The sequence below is a fragment of the Ahaetulla prasina genome, chromosome 1 (genome assembly GCF_028640845.1).
Source record: "Ahaetulla prasina isolate Xishuangbanna chromosome 1, ASM2864084v1, whole genome shotgun sequence".
NCBI classification, from domain to species: Eukaryota; Metazoa; Chordata; class Lepidosauria; order Squamata; family Colubridae; genus Ahaetulla; species Ahaetulla prasina.
Genome location: NC_080539.1, coordinates 169,826,256 through 169,845,200, shown reverse-complemented (window position 1 = coordinate 169,845,200; position 18,945 = coordinate 169,826,256).

Here is an 18,945-nt window from a genome sequence, read left to right as displayed (position 1 = left end):
TCACATTTTAAGCTCATAAATCATGGCGCTTTCGGGACTCCAGGAACAAAACAGCATCTTCCCAACACAAAATTATTTGACGGAAAGCACTATTTTATTTTGATGATGAAAGTGATACTGTGTTTATAGTATATATGTGCTCATTTCTCTGTCCAAACTAGAACACATATTTTTAAAATAGATTTTAAATGTCTAAAATTATTTTTATGTTTTAAATAGTATCACAAGGATTCAACAATGAGCAGCTGAATCAGGGGATTCACAATTCCAGGCTGGCCCAGAGAACATAATGCTAGGATTGTTTATTGTTGTCCCGTACTTCTGGGTTTTTATCTGGGATGTTCCGGGTATTGGATCCTGGTCTCTTGCCCTTGCCATTAGACATCTTAAATAATCAACTTCCAAAGCTTTGTAGAAAGTTAGCACCTACCCACCCCTCCTAGAAGAATGAAATATTTTGAGGAATATTAAAAAGGGCAGATTATTATATTTCCCAAAGGGAGAAATGGAGAAACGGTTTTTAGAGGCAGAAAGCAACCCCTTGGAAACCATTCGTGGACTATGCGCTTGGAACATTAGACGCCTCGGTACCTGTACCCCGAGAACGTGGATTTTGGCAATCATGAGGATATATCCGAAGACCCAAATCTTCCTTTTTTTTTATGTATAGCACAAGGGTGGAAAAATGTATTTTTTTTTGTTTGTTTGTTTGTAATGTTAAAAAAAATTTAAAATAAAATAAAAACTAAAAAAAAAAAAAAGAAAGCAACCCCCATTTTTCTTCCTTACTGACGCAGATGTCAGTACTTAAGAGATAAAGAGCTTATTGAAAGAAAACAAGTAGCTAGATAGCTCTATTCATAAGCAAATGCCCTCGCCCAAGAGCCAAAACAGGATGAAAGCCATTAAGTCACAATAGGATTTTTTTTAAATTTGAATTTATATCCCACCCTTCTCCGAAGACTCAGGGCGGCTTACACTGTGTTAAGCAATAGTCTTCATCCATTTGTATATTATATACAAAGTCAACTTTTATTGCCCCCAACAATCTGGGTCCTCATTTATCTACCTTATAAAGGGTGGAAGGCTGAGTCAACCTTGGGCCTGGTGGGACTTGAACTTGCAGCAATTGCAAGCAGCTGTGTTAATAACAGACTACTTAGTCTGTTGAGCCACCAGAATTGTTGGGAATTACCCAACAAGTCATTGCATCACCCTCAGAGCAGTCCAAATTTCAACCAAACGTAGCTCAGACAAACACCTAGGATTTGTACTTTGCCTATAGAGCCAGCTATGACCCCTACATGACCACTACATGATCCTATGGGATTTTGACAACAGCCAATAGAATACATGTTCTTGCACAGAAAAAGGATGCTCAAGTGCAAAGCCTAAGAGAAGGTACAAAACCTCCCCTCTCTCAACTCCATTTTGTCAGCTGCCCAGAACTACAAACCCTGGTGGTTCTGTTCATCAATAAAACATCTTTCCAATCAGCCTCCATGTTTTCAGTGTCTTTCTCCCAGCTTCGAATTGAACCAGGTGGATATTTCTTCCCACAAGTTCATCCTTTTCTTCTTAGGAAGAAGAACTTGTCTTAGGAACATGACCTCCACATGCCATTATCTTGCCCTGGCAAGTGGATAGTGGCTTTTTAGATTTCAGTCTTACATATGATCCCTTGCAATAAGCCTTATTTCCCTTCCCCAACCCCCTCATACAGTAAAGCACTCGAATTCTCATCCAATACCATTTTTCATCGCTGCTGACATTTTAACAAACAGTTGCAGATTGAAGCTGCATGTGTTCTGCTTGGCTCAGTTGGGAATTTTCAAGACATCAAGAACTGTGGCATTCATGCAAGTCAATAGCAAAAGAATTATTATGCAGAACTGAATGGGGGGGGGAAATATCTACCTTACGTTTGCAGCAGTGGATGGTTGATAGATGTTGTCTGTCAACGTTTGAATTAAGTGTTTTTCAATGAAGAGCCGTGGAAGAGGACTTTTGAGCAATCTGGTGGAATTTCTTAACATAGTTTAACATACAAGATAACTTCTTGGGCTTTTGACTATTCTCTTTTTAAAACATTTCAACTGTATCGTTGTTAATATCAGCAATAATATTTACCGTGTAATGTACATCTGTTTTTCTTACGGTTTCACATAATCAAATGGCTTTTAAAAAAAATCATGCTGGAATTTCATAAGCACAAAGTACCAATTTATTGCTGATTACAGAGAGCAATTCTCTGTCTCTATCTCTGTCTCTGCCTCCTGCCTGAGACAAAAGCACCCACTTCTCTGATGACAGAAAGTTGTTATTATTGTGGTTGTTCTTATTTTCATCCCACCTTTTGTCCTCAGAGAGTGGTTATGCGGCCTCTCCTCCATTTTTATCCTCACAGCAACTTTGGAAAGTAGGTTAAGCTGACAGAGGATACCAAATAAGCTTTGGGACTGATCAGGGATTTCAACTTGGATTTCCCTGATCTAAATCAAACATCAGTCTCGTTAGCAGATATTCAGGAATAAGATTCTGTATTTTATTTTATTTTTTGGCGGAAAAGCATTCGTCACGGGTTTTTCAGCAATCTGAGATTATAATGTCAGTTTCTTCATATCATCTGCAACATGTGTTACATTACATTGGTGAGTTGTAATACAGGTCGTCCTCGACTTACAGTTGTTTGTTTAGTGACTGTTCAAAGTTACAACAGCCCTGAAAAAACTGACTTAATGACCATTTTTCACAGTTATGATTTTTGTAGCATTCCCAGGATCATGTGATCAAAATTCAGATGTTTGGCACCCAACTCATATTTATGTCCCAAGATCATGTGATCCACCTTTTGTGACCTTCTGACGAGCAAAGTCAATGGGGAAGCCAGATTCAATTAACAACCGGGTTACTAACTTATCAACTGCAGTGATTCACTTAACAACTGTGGCAAGAGAGGTTGTAAAATGGAGCAAAACTCACTTAACAAATGTCTCACTTAACAGCAGGAATTTTGGGCTCAATTCTGGTCGTAAATCGAGGACTACCTGTATTGGCCATTGCCTTACCAGTAGCTTTTAGTGACTTTGCAGCATCACCCAGCCATTACTGAAGTGGTATTAAGCCTTCCCTCATTACAATTTTTTTGGTATTGAAATGGTTGGGCCACTCTAGGTGCTATAAGTCATAACTGAACCAACTGATCTATTGATAGAATAGAATAGAATAGAATAGAATAGAATAGAATAGAATAGAATAGAATAGAATAGAATTTTTTATTGGCAAAGTGTTATTGGACACACAAGGAATTTGTCTTGGTGCGTATGCTCTCAGTGTACATAAAAGAAAAGATATGTTCATCTAGAATCATAAGGTACAACACTTAATGATAGTCATAGGGTACAAATAAGCAATCAGGAAACAATATCAATATTAATATAAATCGTAAGGATACAAGCAACAAAGTTACAATCATACAGCCATAAGTTGGAGGAGATGGGTGATGGGAACGATGAGAAGATTAATAGTAGTGCAGATTTAGTAATAGTTTGACAGTGCTGAGGGAATTATTTGTTTACAAACAAATAATTCCCTCAACACTGTCAAACTATTACTAAATCTGCACTACTATTAATCTTCTCATCGTTCCCATCACCCATCGAACGCCATCAGCAGAGTGATGGCGTTCGGGAAGAAACTGTTGGTGTCTAGTTGTTCTGATGTGCAATGCTCTGCAGCACTGATTTGAGGGTAGGAGTTGAAACAGTTTGTGTGCAGGATGCGAGGGGTCTGTAAATATTTTCACAACCCTCTTTTTGACTTGTGCAGTATACAGGTCCTGAATGGCAAGGCAGGTTGGTAGCAATTGGTTATTTGATAATTTAGCCATGGTACTTTTTATATTACGGTACTTCCATACACACGCATGTATATCTCTTTGTATGTCATTTGATCGCAAGAGTTGAAATGAGAGAAGTTGGTTATTTCTAATCTCTGCTCTTCAAGTTTAGTGGTGGCCTCAATGGTCTTGTTTCAAGGAAACTTCCTATACCTTTAAAATATTGATAGGTTGAAGGTGAATTGCTCCTGAATTTGCTTTTCATTAAGATAATGCACTTTTGCAATCCATTCTTTCAGTGACAATGATATTATACAATCCTACATGTCATCCCATAATAAGGGGAAATCCAGGGGTGAAATCCAGTAGGTTCTGACAGGTTCTGGAGAACCGGTAGCGGAAATTTTGAGTAGTTCGGAGAACTGGCAAATGCCACCTCTGGCTGGCCCCAGAGTGGGATGGGAATGGAGATTTTGCAGTATCCTTCCCCTGCCACGCCCAACAAGCCACGCCCATAGAACCGGTAGCAAAAAAAATTGGATTTCACCACTGGGGAAATCCATAGGTACCAAGAATTAACTCCTCCCCAAACATTCAACATGTACAAGTTTGATGCTGAATGAGTACAGCAAGCTGTACTGAATTAATCAATGGACAGTCCTGGATTATGTTTCCTGACCTCAAACTGAACTTTAACTAGATGGACTGCGAGATGTTGACTATGTATTGTGGGAAATATAAAAATCTTTTCTGTGCTAATAACACAAGAAAGGGCATTCTGCTTGGGGAGCGCTCTCTCCCTCCCTCCCTCTCTCTCTGTTTGTGTGTCTGTGTGTATGATCACTTGTATTACCTCTTAGTGAAACTGATGGGACATATTTCCAGTGCAACATGTTTCACATAGTCAAAAGTAAAAATCTGTCCTTGGCACAACAGTGTGCAGACATTTCTAGCTTGGAAGGCTGCTTGGCCAATTAGCCAGGTCTAACCCCCTTTTTGCCTTCTGCAGAATGGCTTCAGACTTACATAGCAACTGTGGTGTAAAAGGTAAAAAATAATAATAATCATGCATTCCTTATGAGCAATTCAGTCTCGTGTTACATTTTATTCTGCCATCACTTTATAACACCACAAGAGAGATTATTATTGTTTGTTGTTGTTAGTTGCGAAGTCGTGTCCGACCCATCGCAATCCCATGGACAACATTCCTCCAGGCCTTCCTGTCCTCTACCATCCTTTGGAGTCCATTTAAGATCACGCCTACTGCTTCAGTGACTCCATCCAGCCACCTCGTTCTCTGCTGCCCCCTTCTTCTTCTTTTTTTTTTAAAAATATACTTTATTGAACTTTTTTACATTAAAAGCATAAAAAAAGGAAAAAGAAAAGCTTATATCATTTAACAGCTATTTGTGGTGTTTTTCATCTGACAATAATCCGTGCAATAATGACAAACATTAAATTCTACATATTTGTATTCTTATTTTATCTGTTGATTATGCTTAGTAACTAAATATTCCTATCTCCTTTCCATCCATCCATACCACCGTCCCATATACCATAAAATACTGATGTCTCTTTACCCTTCAGACTCAGAGTTAGTTTGTCCATTTCTGCGTAATTCATAATCTTTTGTATAATAAGTCTCTCTGAGGGCACACATGGCTGTTTCCAACATTGAGCAAAGGCCATCCTAGCAGCAGTTAATATATGTAGTATTAAATATTTTATACTCTTCAAGTATTTTTTAAAAAAAATCCCCAATAAAAAAAGTTCGGGTTCTAGATCCAATTGTTCATTTGTAATTTCTTGTAGCCACTTTTTAATTTTTAACCAATATTTACGTAATTCGGGGCAGGACCACCATATATGGTAATATGTTCCATCTTTATTTTTACATTTCCAGCATATGGGAGACATTTTGGGATACATTTTCGCTAGTCTCAAAGGGGGCAGGTGCCACCTGTAGAACATTTTATATGCATTTTCTTTGTATGCTGCTGATTTTGTTAATTTATAATTTCTGTTCCATATTTTCTCCCAATCTGATAAATTTATGTTATGTCCAATATTTTGGCCCCATGCAATCATACATCCTTTGCCCCCTTCTTCTTTTGCCCTCAATCTTTCCCAGCATTAGGCTCTTCTCCAGTGAGTCCTTTCTTCTCATTAGGTGGCAAAACTATTTGAGTTTCATCTTCAGGATCTGGCCTTCTAAAGAGCAGTCAGGGTTGATCTCCTCTAGGACTGACTTGTTTGTTCACCTTGCAGTCCAAGGGACTCGCAGGAGTCTTCATAATAATAATAATAAATAATATAATAATAATAAATAATAAAATAAAATAAAATAAAATAATAAAATAAAATAAAATAAAATAATAAAAATAATAATAATAATAAATACTGCAGGACTTTAGATTCTCCTCATGCCACATGGTTTTCTGGGAAAGGTAGCCAGTGTGCATCTCAGTCCCAACTCTCCCCTCCAGAAAAAGCCCAGGATATGAATGCATAGGCATTAGGGTCCATCCAAAGTTACCCTTCTGCAGTCTAGTGCTCTTCAGAGATATTTGAATTAGAATCCCCAGAATCCCCAGCTCCTGTATTTATCGGGTTGTAGTTCAAATTATCTAAATCACCAATGTAGGGAAGGCTAGTCTACATTTTTTTTTTTAAAAAGTAGGAAAGTTAGAACTCATAGGAAAAAGATTGACAGAATCAGATGCAATTTTTTACAGGAGATTCTTTAATCACCCCGTCCACTTTCATACATAACTTCATGAAAGAGGAAAGCTGCAAAAAGCCTGTAGCTCTAGTATACATAATGGGAAATTCTCCTTAATCTATCCGTACATTAAATTAGATATCTAAGACCAGCCATTTCCATAAAGACATCTATCATAAATATGTGCGTATAGCAGTGGTGGGTTTCAATTTTTTTTACTACCGGTTCTGTGGGTGTGGCTTGGTGGGTGTGGCTTGGTGGGCGTGGCAGAGGAAAGATACTGCAAAATCTCCATTCCCTCCCCAATCCAGGGGAAAGTTACTGCAAAATCCCCATATCCTCCTGATCAGCTGGGACTTGGGAGGCAGAGAATAGATAGGGGCAGGGCCAATCAGAATTTTTACTACCGGTTCTCAGAACTACTCAAAATTTCCACTACCGGTTCTCCAGAACTGGTCAGAGCCTGCTGAAACCCACCTCTGGCGTATAGATAGATTGAGATATAGGTATATTTCCACAGATAGGTTATGAAGAGTTCCCAGCTCAAATATCCTCAACAATGATAGGACCATAGAACCACCTGTCATCATTCAGAGATAACAACCCAAATAGCCCATGTCAGAGTATTTAGTTCCTTCATGTTACTAATTTGTGCCGTCTGTGATCCAGGTTGGTCTAGTGGTTAAGGCACCAGGCTAGAAAGCAGAAGACTTTGAGTTCAAGTCCCATCTTAGCCATGAAAACCAGCTGGGTGACTTTGAGCCAGTCATTCTTTCTGAGCCCAACCCACCTCCCAGGGTTATTGTTGTGGTGAAAATAGGAGGGGGAAGGTGCCTTGGATATGTTAGCCACTTGAATAGCAATAGAGTGGACCAATATATTGTTTTCTAGTGCTTTACAGTTCTCTCTAAGTGGTTTACAGAGAGCCTATTGCTCCCAACAATTTGGATCTTCATTTTATCGATCTTGGAAGTATGGAAAGCTGTGAGTCAACCCTAACCCCATGAGAATTGAACTTCTGGAAGTTGGCAGAATTAGGCTGCATTCTAACCACTGTGCACCACAGCACTTTAAACAATTTGTAAAAAATAATAAAAGCAGGATACAAATAAATAAGTAAATGAAAAAGGAATGATGCAGTACTGAAGTGAAGAAAGAGTACAGGTAGTCCTCAACTTGCAACTCTAGTAGAGCCCAGAATTTCCATTGTAATTCATAAGTCAACACACCCATATAACCAGGTCTGATTTTATGACTTTTTGTGCAGCAATCATTAAATAAATCCTGCAATTGTTAAGTGAATGCAGCAACCATTAAACAAATGCAAATCCATGTATCTTTATGGGCATTTTGTTTTGCCAGAAACTAGCTGAAAAGGCCAGAAACTGGCAAAAAAACATTGTAAACTGTGGTCACTGACCACCAGAAAGATGAGCCAGTATCCAAGCCTGTGAAATATGGTCATATGATCCAGTGGTGAATTCCATTTTTTCTACTACCGGTTCTGTGGGCGTGGCTTGGTGGGCATGGTGTGGCTTGGTGGGCATGGCAGGGGAAAGATACTGCAAAATCCCCATTCCCTCCCCACTCCTGGGGGAAGGATATTGCAAAATCTCCATTTCCACCCCACTCTGGGGCCAGCCAGATGTGGTATTTGCCGGTTCTCTGAACTACTCAAAATTTCCACTACCGGTTCTCCAGAACCTGTCAAAACCTGCTGGATTTCACCCCTGATATGATTGCAGGGCTGTGTGTAGACATTAGAGCTCCAGAATCAGGTTGTAAGTAGCTTTGGGGAGGGGGTTGTCTGTCGGAACGTCAAATGATCACTATATAAATTATCCAGCTGATGCTGAATGTTCTCCTACAAATTAACATCAGGGATCCCCTAATCTCAGTGCCTGTTTGAGGTCAAACAAGAATACTTAAGCCTTTTTTGCAGAATCTTCAAATCCCTCTCCAAACTGGTAGTTATAAAAATGTCCCTGGCAAAGCTAATGACTAATACCCGAGAAACCGTAGCAGAATGTAAGTTTATCATGAAATCAACACAGATTTATCAATGCCAGTTCTCGGAATGGAAGTCATTCAGATTTCATTTTGCACATTTTGTCCCTGGACCTTTTGCTGCAATAAAACTCCTATAGTTCAAGCCCTATTCTATCAAGGCATTCATTTCTGTGTAGCAGAAAGCCAATGTGTAGCAAGGCTACTAGGAGCCCTTGAAGAAAAGAGTTATGTCCTTTCCTTTTAAAAATGCTGTTATTTTTTTCCCCATGCACCATAGGAAAAAGAAAAGACCAAACCTATAAGTAATGTTGGTTGCATAATTTTCAATCCAACTTAAGAAGCAAATATTTTTTTTAAAAAAAAACTAAACTGTTTTCTTTGGATTTTCAGATGGCTGCAGCTGTAAAGTCATAAGGCTTGGGAGAAAAAATGTACATAAAATCCACATTATTAAAGGAGGAGTGCTTATCCTTTTTGTACCATGCATGGAGCCCTTTGAGAGTTGGGTTTGGTTTTTTTGTTGCAGTTAGATATTTATAATACTGTTATATAGGAACAAATAACTATAATACAGTTAGATAGTTATAATCCTAATAATACAAAAATGGACGTTCTGTTTGGGGGAGACTTCTGTGAATAAGCACAGCCAGTCAGGGGACACTATACATCTTGGGATTTATCTTCTTATTTATTTATATATATATATATATAATTAATTCCTTCTTGACTCTTATGGGTTGTCTTGACTTTCTCAATGTTGGGTCCTCTACCAGAGGCCTGGGAGTTTGAGAGTTCTACAAAAGTATCTTAGTTGTTCCTAGCACTGTGATCTTCTGGATAGAGAGCACTGATATCGTAGCTGGCATCTGCTGGAGCCACTCTCCCAGCTTAGAAGTCATAGCCCCGAGTGCTTCTACCACCACGGAGAGCACTTTGGCCTTTACTGTCCACATCCTCTCCAGTTCTTCCTTCAGGCCTTGGTATTTCTCCAGCTTTTTAAACACCTTCTTCCTGATGTCGCTGTGACTTGGCATCTCTACGTCTATCACCATCACTACCTTCTGGTCCTTGTCTACTATCACGATGTCTGGTTGATTGGCAGTACCTGCCTGTCTATCTGGGTCTGGAAATCCCACAGGATCTTAGCCCTGTGATTCTCTATGACCTTCAGTGGAATCTCCCATCTGGCTGTAGCCCCTACACTGTGCAAAGGTTTCAATACATAATGCCAGCTATTTGGTTGTGTTATTCAGTGTATGTCTGCATCTTATATCCTAACACCACGTGTTGGACTGTTTCTGAGACCTCTCTGTACAGTCTGTGCCTTGGGTCCTATATCAAGTGTGGTAGACCGCTGCTTCTATGGATTTGGTGCTTAGTGCCTGTTCTTGTGCTGCTACTACGCTCATGTCTCAGGTGTTGTTTTTTAGTTCAGCCCTTTCCAGCCACTGGTAGGATTTCCCAATGTCAGCCACCTGAGCTCTTTGGGGATGGTACATCTCATGCAGGATCTGGTCTTGCCATGGTGCTTCTTCTGTTTGATCTTCCATGTCCTCCTTTGGCCAGTTCACTATACCAGGAGGATATCTGATAATCAGCAGCGGCAGGGTATACATGTTGATGGTATGGAACTTGTTCTTCACATTGAGCTGATTGTTCAGGACCTGTTGATTTTTTGGTAGTACTTGGATATTCCTGTCTTCCTAGCCTCCTTATCATGTGACTATGGAATACCAAGGCACTCGTAGCTGCTATATGGCCTACTGGTAGTTCCACCGCATCCGTCTTAACTGCCTTCCCACTCTTTACCACCATCTGGCCACACTTCTTGAGTCCAAATGACACCCCAATTTTCTCAAAGCAGATCCGTGTCAGGTGCATCAGCAAGTTGGTATCCTATTACTCTTAGCCAGTGGTGAAATCCAATTTTTTTTACTACCGATTCTGTGGGTGTGGCTTGGTGGGCATGGTGTGGCTTGGTGGGTGTGGAGGGGAAGGATACTGCAAAATCTCCATTCCCACCCCACTTCAAGCGAAGGATGCTTCAAAGTCCCTATTCTCTTCCCACTCCTGGAGGAAGGATATTGCAAAATCTCCACCCCACTCTGGGGCCAGCCAGAGGTGGTATTTGCTGGTTCTCCGAACTACTCAAAATTTCCGTTACCGGTTCTCCAGAACCTGTCAGAACCTGCTGGATTTCACCCCTGCTCTTAGCATACAACTTGATGTCATTTGTATAGAGAAGGTGGCTGATGATAGTTTCACTCTTGTACTTGTATCTCTATCCAGTATGTGTGATTTCTTGGCTGAAAGAGTTTAAGTCTATGGTTCTCAATATCTGGTATGGGCCTTGTTAATCTGAATGATGTCTAAGCTAGCCCAGCTCTCTTAATTCATATCATTCTCATATCTGAGGTAAATAGGTGAAGCACCAGGGGTTCTTTGCCCCAGGACCCCTCGGGTAAGGTAGAACCCCATTTCCCATGTCAAAGGTTGGTACTCTAACCACTATATTTTAATAAAGAGAGAAGGTGTACAGTGTTTGGCTGGCTTTGCTGATTCACATGTTGTTGGTATGGTATTGTGGACAGTGTAAAAGATGGCCTTGAAGGACAGAAGGAAAATCTGTTACCAAGGCAGCAATCAGATAAACAAGGCTTGAACCCAAATCATGAAAGTGGTTTGCAAAAATGTCTCAGACAGGCACCACCACCCCTTTTCCTGTCACTCCAATTACAGTTCATATAAGATGAAAGAGGCAGGAAAGGGAAGCACAGTCAGACTTGCGAGATTCTGTTTTTATAGCTGTTCTAATAAAAGTAGTTTTAGGTGTTGGAAGAAATATCCATCTGGGTTCAGTTCCAAGTGGGGACAAAGACACTGGAAACATGGAGGCTGCTTGGAAAGATGGTTTAATGGTGACCAGGATCACATGGCTTGAGATCCTGAACAGAAAACGGCTGATCCTGTGTGCTCCCTGGTTTTATGCTTTTTCTGAGCTTTGAACTTTCTGGGGCACAGGAAGAGTACCCTGATTGGCTGTCAGACTCCCAGGGGGTGGGGGTCTTAGCTAGCCTTGTAGGTTGTCCCTCAAGCTTGCCTGAGCCTTGCCATGTGGTGAGTTTCTGTTTTATTGTGTTGCAAATGACGGTCATTGACAAAGGTGGGGGGATTGAGTGAGCTTGGCTGAAGCCTTAATTGCCCATTGACAAAGGTGGGGAGAATGAGTTTCTACCTCTGACCCATTGACAAAAGTGGGGGTTGGCAGGAAGTTGCAGGGAGCTGCTTTGTCTTTAAAACATGTTTCTCCATTTCTCATCCAGGGAAATATATTCTGCCTTTTTAAATATTTTCTAAAATATTTCATTCTTCTAGGAGGGGGGTGGGTGCTAAATTCCTACATAGGCATACATGGTGTCTGTTTCTTGGTCTGGCCTGCCTTAGAGGGTTGACGGATATTGTATATATATACATGTGTGTGTTTGTGTTTATTTAATGGAGCAAGATAGTACATCCATCTTGCCACAGAAATGCCTTCCAATACAAGGCTGATGGGGTAGGGTTTAAGCTTTTTACTTTGGATCTCTTCAACGTGCTCCATCGGATCCCTTTAAAGCGCTCCATGGCTTAGGGCCCGGGTACTTACGGGACCGCCTGCTGTTACCTTATGCCTCCCACCAACCCGTACGCTCACACAGAGAGGGTCTTCTCAGGGTGCCGGCCGCCAAACAATGTCAGCTGGCGGCCCCCAGGGGTAGGGCCTTCTCTGTTGGAGCCCCTACGCTTTGGAACAAACTTCCCCCTGGTTTACGCCAAGTGCCTGATCTTCAGACTTTTTGCCGTGAGTTGAAAACGCATTTGTTTATTCAAGCGGGACTGGATTAAAAGTTTTATTAAATTTTAATTGGGGTTATTTATGAATGTTAGGGTTTTAAATTTTTTAAATTTCGGCCATCTTTGTAATATGCTCGGTTTTAAGTTTCTGTTTTAATGTGTATATTGTGGGTTTTTATTATCTGGCTGTACACCGCCCTGAGTCCTTCGGGAGAAGGGCGGTATAAAAATCTAATAAAATAAACAAATAAAATAAACAGCAGGACTCTTAATATGCACCATATATTACTCATCTGCAGGCATCCCGAGATCAAAGGGTTACAAGGTTTACATAGCCTGACATTTTGATGCTCTCCCTCTCCCCTCTCCCCTTCTCTTTCTCTCTTTTAGCTCAATTGGTATGCAGAAGCAAGACGATCATGTAAGCTGTAGGCGGAAGGCAGCTGTACTCCTTGTATTGATACACCATAGTCCATTTTGTTTTGAACGGCAGATCTAGCTAGTTAACCTGCCTGATGATTGCTTGCCTTCAGCCTTTTGGCTTTGTGCTTTTCCTGCTGGGATCGCTGCCATGCTATGCACCAGCTCTGCTGTTTATTTGTGCTCTGTTTTCTTTTTCTGCTCCTCCCGGGTACCCAACATAAATCTGCAACCGAAAGGAATTCTCCCACACCAGGGGCTGAAACAGTCATCCAAAGGGTTGCCTACGTCTACATCTTTTTTCAAAAAAAAAATTCAGCATCCATTCAAAATAGCTCAGACCCTGACTGAATCATAAGCTGGTATACAGGAACAGCACAAATTGTTTAAAAAGCACTTAAAATATGGTTTCAAATGATTTTGCATGTTATGAGCGCTAAGGCATTAAATTCACTAGTATGTTGATCCTAAACCCCGCCCCCTGCCCCAGTTAAACAGCATGTGTGAAAATTAAAAAATGGAACGTTACAAATTTGTGTTGTTATCAGGCAGGATTGTGTTGTACCTGCAATCTCATGCAAGAATGAATTAAAACAGGGCAGGATAACATTTGGGGCTGATGAGGATATATGTGAGATTTTGAGTATGCCAGAAGCACCAATACAAAATATCTGCTCCAGGGGCGGGTTTCAAAACCCGTTGCTACCGTTTCGTGCATGCGCAGAAGCATCCGGGTGGGTGGGCGGAGCCTCCCGCCACCACCGCTACTGGTTTGCCCGAATTGGAGTGAACCAGTAGCAACCCACCACTGATCTGCTCTTAATATCCATGACCAGAAAGAAAGTAGGGAAATTGTTCTTTGACACATTCTCCAATGCTATCTACCATGCTGTCGCCTTGGGGAAAGCAGGCCAGCAGTCTTTCAAACAAAGCATTCCCACATTATCTGTCTCCCCACCCCCCTCGCCCACCTCCAAACATTGTAGATCTGGACTCTGCAGGTCTCTGAAATATTCCTGGAAAAAAGGGGTTACCCCTGGTGCCAGTTCTGTGCTTTGCAGCCTGCTAGCTTTCCATGTACTCGTTTTAATTAAAACCATCTTTAGAAAATTAAAATTAAACCAGTTGGGGAAAAAAGTCGGAAGCCATTAGGGAAGCTATTTGCAAGAAGAATATCCCTCAGTGGTATCTCAATGCCTGTTCCTGAACTGTAGAAATCTAAATTTCTACACAAACAAAGCATTAAAAGGCTGAAGGCGGCCTTGGAGGTCTTCTGGTCCAACCTCCTGCCCAAGGCAGGAGGTTTTATTGCATTCCAGACAAATGGCTGCCCAATATTTTCTTGAAGACCTCCAGCAATGAGCACCCACAACTGTGGAAGGCAAGCTGTTCCACTGACTGGTCACTCTTACTGTCAGGAATTTTCTCCTTAGTTCCAGATTGGATCTCTCTTTAACAAGACTCCACCCATTGCTTCTGTCCTGCTCTCAAGTGTTTTAGGGAATACTGTAAGTGATCCCCTTCTTCTCTGAAATAGCTCCTCAAGCACCAGAAAACAATTATCAGGTTGTCCCTAATTCTTCTCTGTGTTAGGCTAGATCAGACCAGGGCATTTTATGCCCCCCGCCCACCTCTGATCCACATCGGCCCTTTTTGGTTGTCCCTGTACCAGTAGGGACTCAGGAAGCTCAAACTGCCCTAGGAGCTGCTGATCCAGTTCTACAAAGGAATTATTGAGTCTGTCATCTGCACCTCTATAACTGTCTGGTTTGGTTCTGCAACCCAACAAGACAGACACAGACTTCAGAGAATAATTAGAACTGCAGAAAAAACAATTGCTACCAACCTGCCTTTCCATTCAGGACCTGTATACTGCACGAGTCAAAAAGAGGGCTGTGAAAATATTTACAGACCCCTCACATCCTGGACTTAAACTGTTTCAACTTCTACCCTCAAAACGATGCTATAGAGCACTGCACACCAAGACAACTAGACACAAGAACAGTTTTTTTCTCAAAAGCCATCACTCTGCTAAACAAATAATTCCCTCAACACTGTCAAACTATTACTAAATCTGCACTACTATTAATCTTCTCATCATTCCCATCACCCATCTCCTTCCACTTATGACTGTATGACTGTAACTTTGTTGCTTGTATCCTTACGATTTGATTGATTGATATTGATATTGATTGTTTCCTGATTGCTTATTTGTACCCTATAACTATCATTAAGTGTTGTACCTTAGAATTCTTGATGAACGTATCTTTTCTTTTATGTACACTGAGAGCATATGCACCAAAGGCAAATTCCTTGTGTGTCCAATCACACTTGGCCAATAAAGAATTCTAATCTAATCTAATCCAAACAGCATGAAGTCAATCAGAAATTAGAAATAACATGTAAATAAGTATATACTAGGCACATAATTTATCAGAATTAAGTTCAGCCTATTGGTTTAGTCATCCACAACAGTCCCACTTTCTCATATGGCCCTTTGGGACAAATTAATTGCCCACCCCTGGGCTCAGCATACCTAGTTCCCTGAACAGTACATCATATGGTTCAGCCTCTAAAACCCTTATCATCTTCGTTGCTCTTCTTGATCACTTCTCATCATCTTGATGTTATCTCTCTGTTCATGCATCTTAGGAATGCATTGGCTTTTTTGACAGCTGCAGCACATTGCCGGCTCATACTTACCTATGGTCCCTAGGATACCTAAATCCCTCTCACCGGTACTGGGGTTGAGCCAGGTACCACCTATTCTATACTTGCTCATTTAGAATAGAATAGAACAGAACAGAACAGAACAGAATTTATTGGCCAAGTGTGACTGGACACACAAGGAATTTGTCTTGGTGCATATGCTCTCAGTGTACATAAAAGAAAAGATACGTTCATCAAGGTACAACATTTACAACACAAATGATGGTCAATATATCAGTATAAATCATAAGGATTACCAGCAACATAGTTACAGTCATACAGTCATAAGTGGAAAGAGATTGGTGATGGGAACGATGAGAAGATTAATAGTAGTTTTTTTGATTTTTCCTGCCTAAACGCAGGATCTTGCTTTTGTCACCATTGAACCGCATCCCTTGAACATTCCTCAAATACTTTAGAAAATTGCAGCTGGGTGAAGCTGCAACCTGGGTTTGATAAAAATGGAGGACTTTTGTATAAAGTTTTTCAAATATTGGAGGAATGTACTTATTGGTCTAAAAATCTAAGGCATCAAGCTAGAAACCAAAAAATGGTGAGTTCTAAACCCGCCTTAGAATAGAATAGAATTTTTTTACAATAGAATTTTTTTAATTGGCCAAGTGTGACTGGACACATAAGTAATTTGTCTTGGTGCATATGCTCTCAGTGTACATAAAAGAAAGGATACGTTCATCAAGAATCATAAGGTACAACACTTAATGATAGTCATAGGCACGAAAGCTGGCTGGGTAACTCTCAGTCCAACCCACCTCACGGGGTTGTTCTGATGGGGAAAATAGAAGGTGTCAACCCTGAAGCTGACCTGACCAAAGCCATTTTGACCGCTTCAGTGTTGCCACATTGCAGCTGAGGGATAGGGAGGGGGGATTTGAGATAGAGGGGATGCTGTAGTCCAGGGCTGGGCAACTATGGCCCCTTTATGACCTATGGACTTCAACTCCCAGAATTCCTGAGCCAGCATGCTGGCTCAGGAATTCTGGGAGTTGAAGTCCATAGGTCATAAAGGGGCCATAGTTGCCCAGCCCTGCTGTAGTCAAAACAATGTATTTTCACTTGGGAACCATTCTTACACCTGGTCTGAGGAAGGCGGAGTGATGCCACCCAGTTGCTACACTGCACCGTGATTGGACCATGTGACTGATTCTTTTGAGAAAGTAGAGAATCTTTTATTTTTAATTAAGTGAAAACCACGGGAGCCTTCAAAGTTGGTTTTCACCAGATCTGTGCCAATATGATATTTCCAAAAAAGCTATTCTTTGAAGGAATCCACTGGGCTTGCAGTTTTGCTTGATATGGATTTATTACTTGGAACCCTGCCAGAAAGAGAAAGGACTTTTAAGTTTGCACATAGCAGAGGTGGGTTTCAGCAGGTTCTGGAGAACCGGCAGTGGAAATTTTGAGTAGTTCGGAGAACCGGTAAATACCACATCTGATAGGCCCCGCCCCCATTTATTCTCTGCCTCCCGAGTCCCAGCTGATTGGAAGGAAATGGGGATTTTGCAGTAACCTTCCCCTGCCATGCTCACCAAGCCACTCCCACCAAGCCACACCCACAGAACCAGTAGTAAACATTTTTGAATCCAACCACTGGTACATAGCCTTGTGTTATTTCTAAAAATAATAAAGGTGGGATTTAAAATATCTTTTAAAATCTTAAATGATATAAGAAACCATCTTGAGGCAGGAGAAGTATGTGGCAGTAAGTCACAGATCATGTCTAGTAGTAACCTATTGTCCTATAACTAAGGTTTAATCACCCAAACTCACAGTAAGACCAATGCTATATGCATAGAGGTCAAACGCAGTGCCTCCTTCTGGTTCCCCAATCTTGGTAGCCCATTGGTGGACAAAACAGAAATAATTTCACTTGACCCAAAACCAACATCCTCTCACCAATCGAAATAGTGGTTTCATATGTTAATACCACTTTATAATGCCTTGGTAAGCCCACATTTGGAATACCGCATCCAGTTTTGGTCACCGCGATGGAAAAAAGATGTTGAGACTCTAGAAAGAGTGCAGAGAAGAGCAACAAAGAGGATTAGGGGACTGGAGGCCAAAACATATGAAGAACAATTGCTGGAATTGGATATGTCTAGTTTAATGAAAAGGAAGATTAGGGGTGACATGATAGTGGTGTTCCAATATCTAACGGGCTGCCACAAAGAAGAGGAGATCAAATCTATTCTCCAAAGCATCTGAGGACAGTACAAGGTGGCTCAGTGGCTAAGATGCTGAGCTTGTTGATCAGAAAGGTTGGCAGTTCGGCGGTTCGAATCCCTAGTATACAGTAGGTCTCCTGCATGAGCAGGGGGTTGAACTAGATGACCTCCAAGGTCCCTTCCAACTCTGTTACTGTTAAAAAAGAAGAAATGGATGGAAACTAACCAAGGAGAGAAGCAACCTAGAACTAAGCAGAAATTTCCTGACAGTTAGAACAATTAATCAGTGTAATAACTTGCATCCAGAAGTTGTGGGTGCTCCAGCACTAGAGTTTTTTAAGAAGAGATTGGACAACCATTTGCCTGGAATAGTATAGGGTTTCCTGCCTGAGCAGAGGGTTGGACAAGAAGAACCCCAAGGTCCCATCCAACTCTGTTATTCTGTTACCTGCCTCTGCTTCATACCATCCAAACTCAGACCCACAATATCAAGCTATTTGAAACTGAAATAAAGTTCCTTTTTATTGCAGTTTTTGCATCCCTTTCCCAAGCAGGTAGGGAGGCGAACAGTTTCTGACAATGATACCCTTCCCCCCACAATTCCACTCTGACATTGCCCAGAGCTTTTGTTCCTACTACGTTGTCCTAAGGGAATCAGATCTGACTGAATACCGGTAATCTTTATCAGCCTGCCTTCTTTTTTTCTTCTCTCTCTCTCTCTCTCTCTCTCTCTCTCCTCTTTACTCATTCAATCCTACAGGGATATGACCTGTTCTATTGCAGCTCTCGTGCTCAGAAATGATGCAGTGAATTGCTTCAATGACTAGCCAGGTGGGGAGGGAGACAGAAGAGAGATGGACAGGCAGAACCTCTATCCGCGAAAGGACAAAGCTAACAAAGGTAGCCCGTGGATAAATGCTACGTTAGCTATAAGCTACCAGTGAGGAAAGGCAACAAAGGAGTAGAGAGATTATGATTCATATAAATCCCCAGGAGACTTTTGGATGACATTTGCATGGAGGCACTAGGGAAACTACAATGATTTGGGGAGGTTTCCAAACTGCTGGAATCAATCTAAGATAAGAATAAGAATAAGAGGGATCCTGCTAAAGCACTTGGAACAATCATTTGTCTTGGCCAGCATCCGGTTCCCCCAGAGGGATCAAGAGACCTTTCTGATAACCCCATAAGTGGAATGAGGGCAAGAATGCTTTCCTGCTTCTATTGTC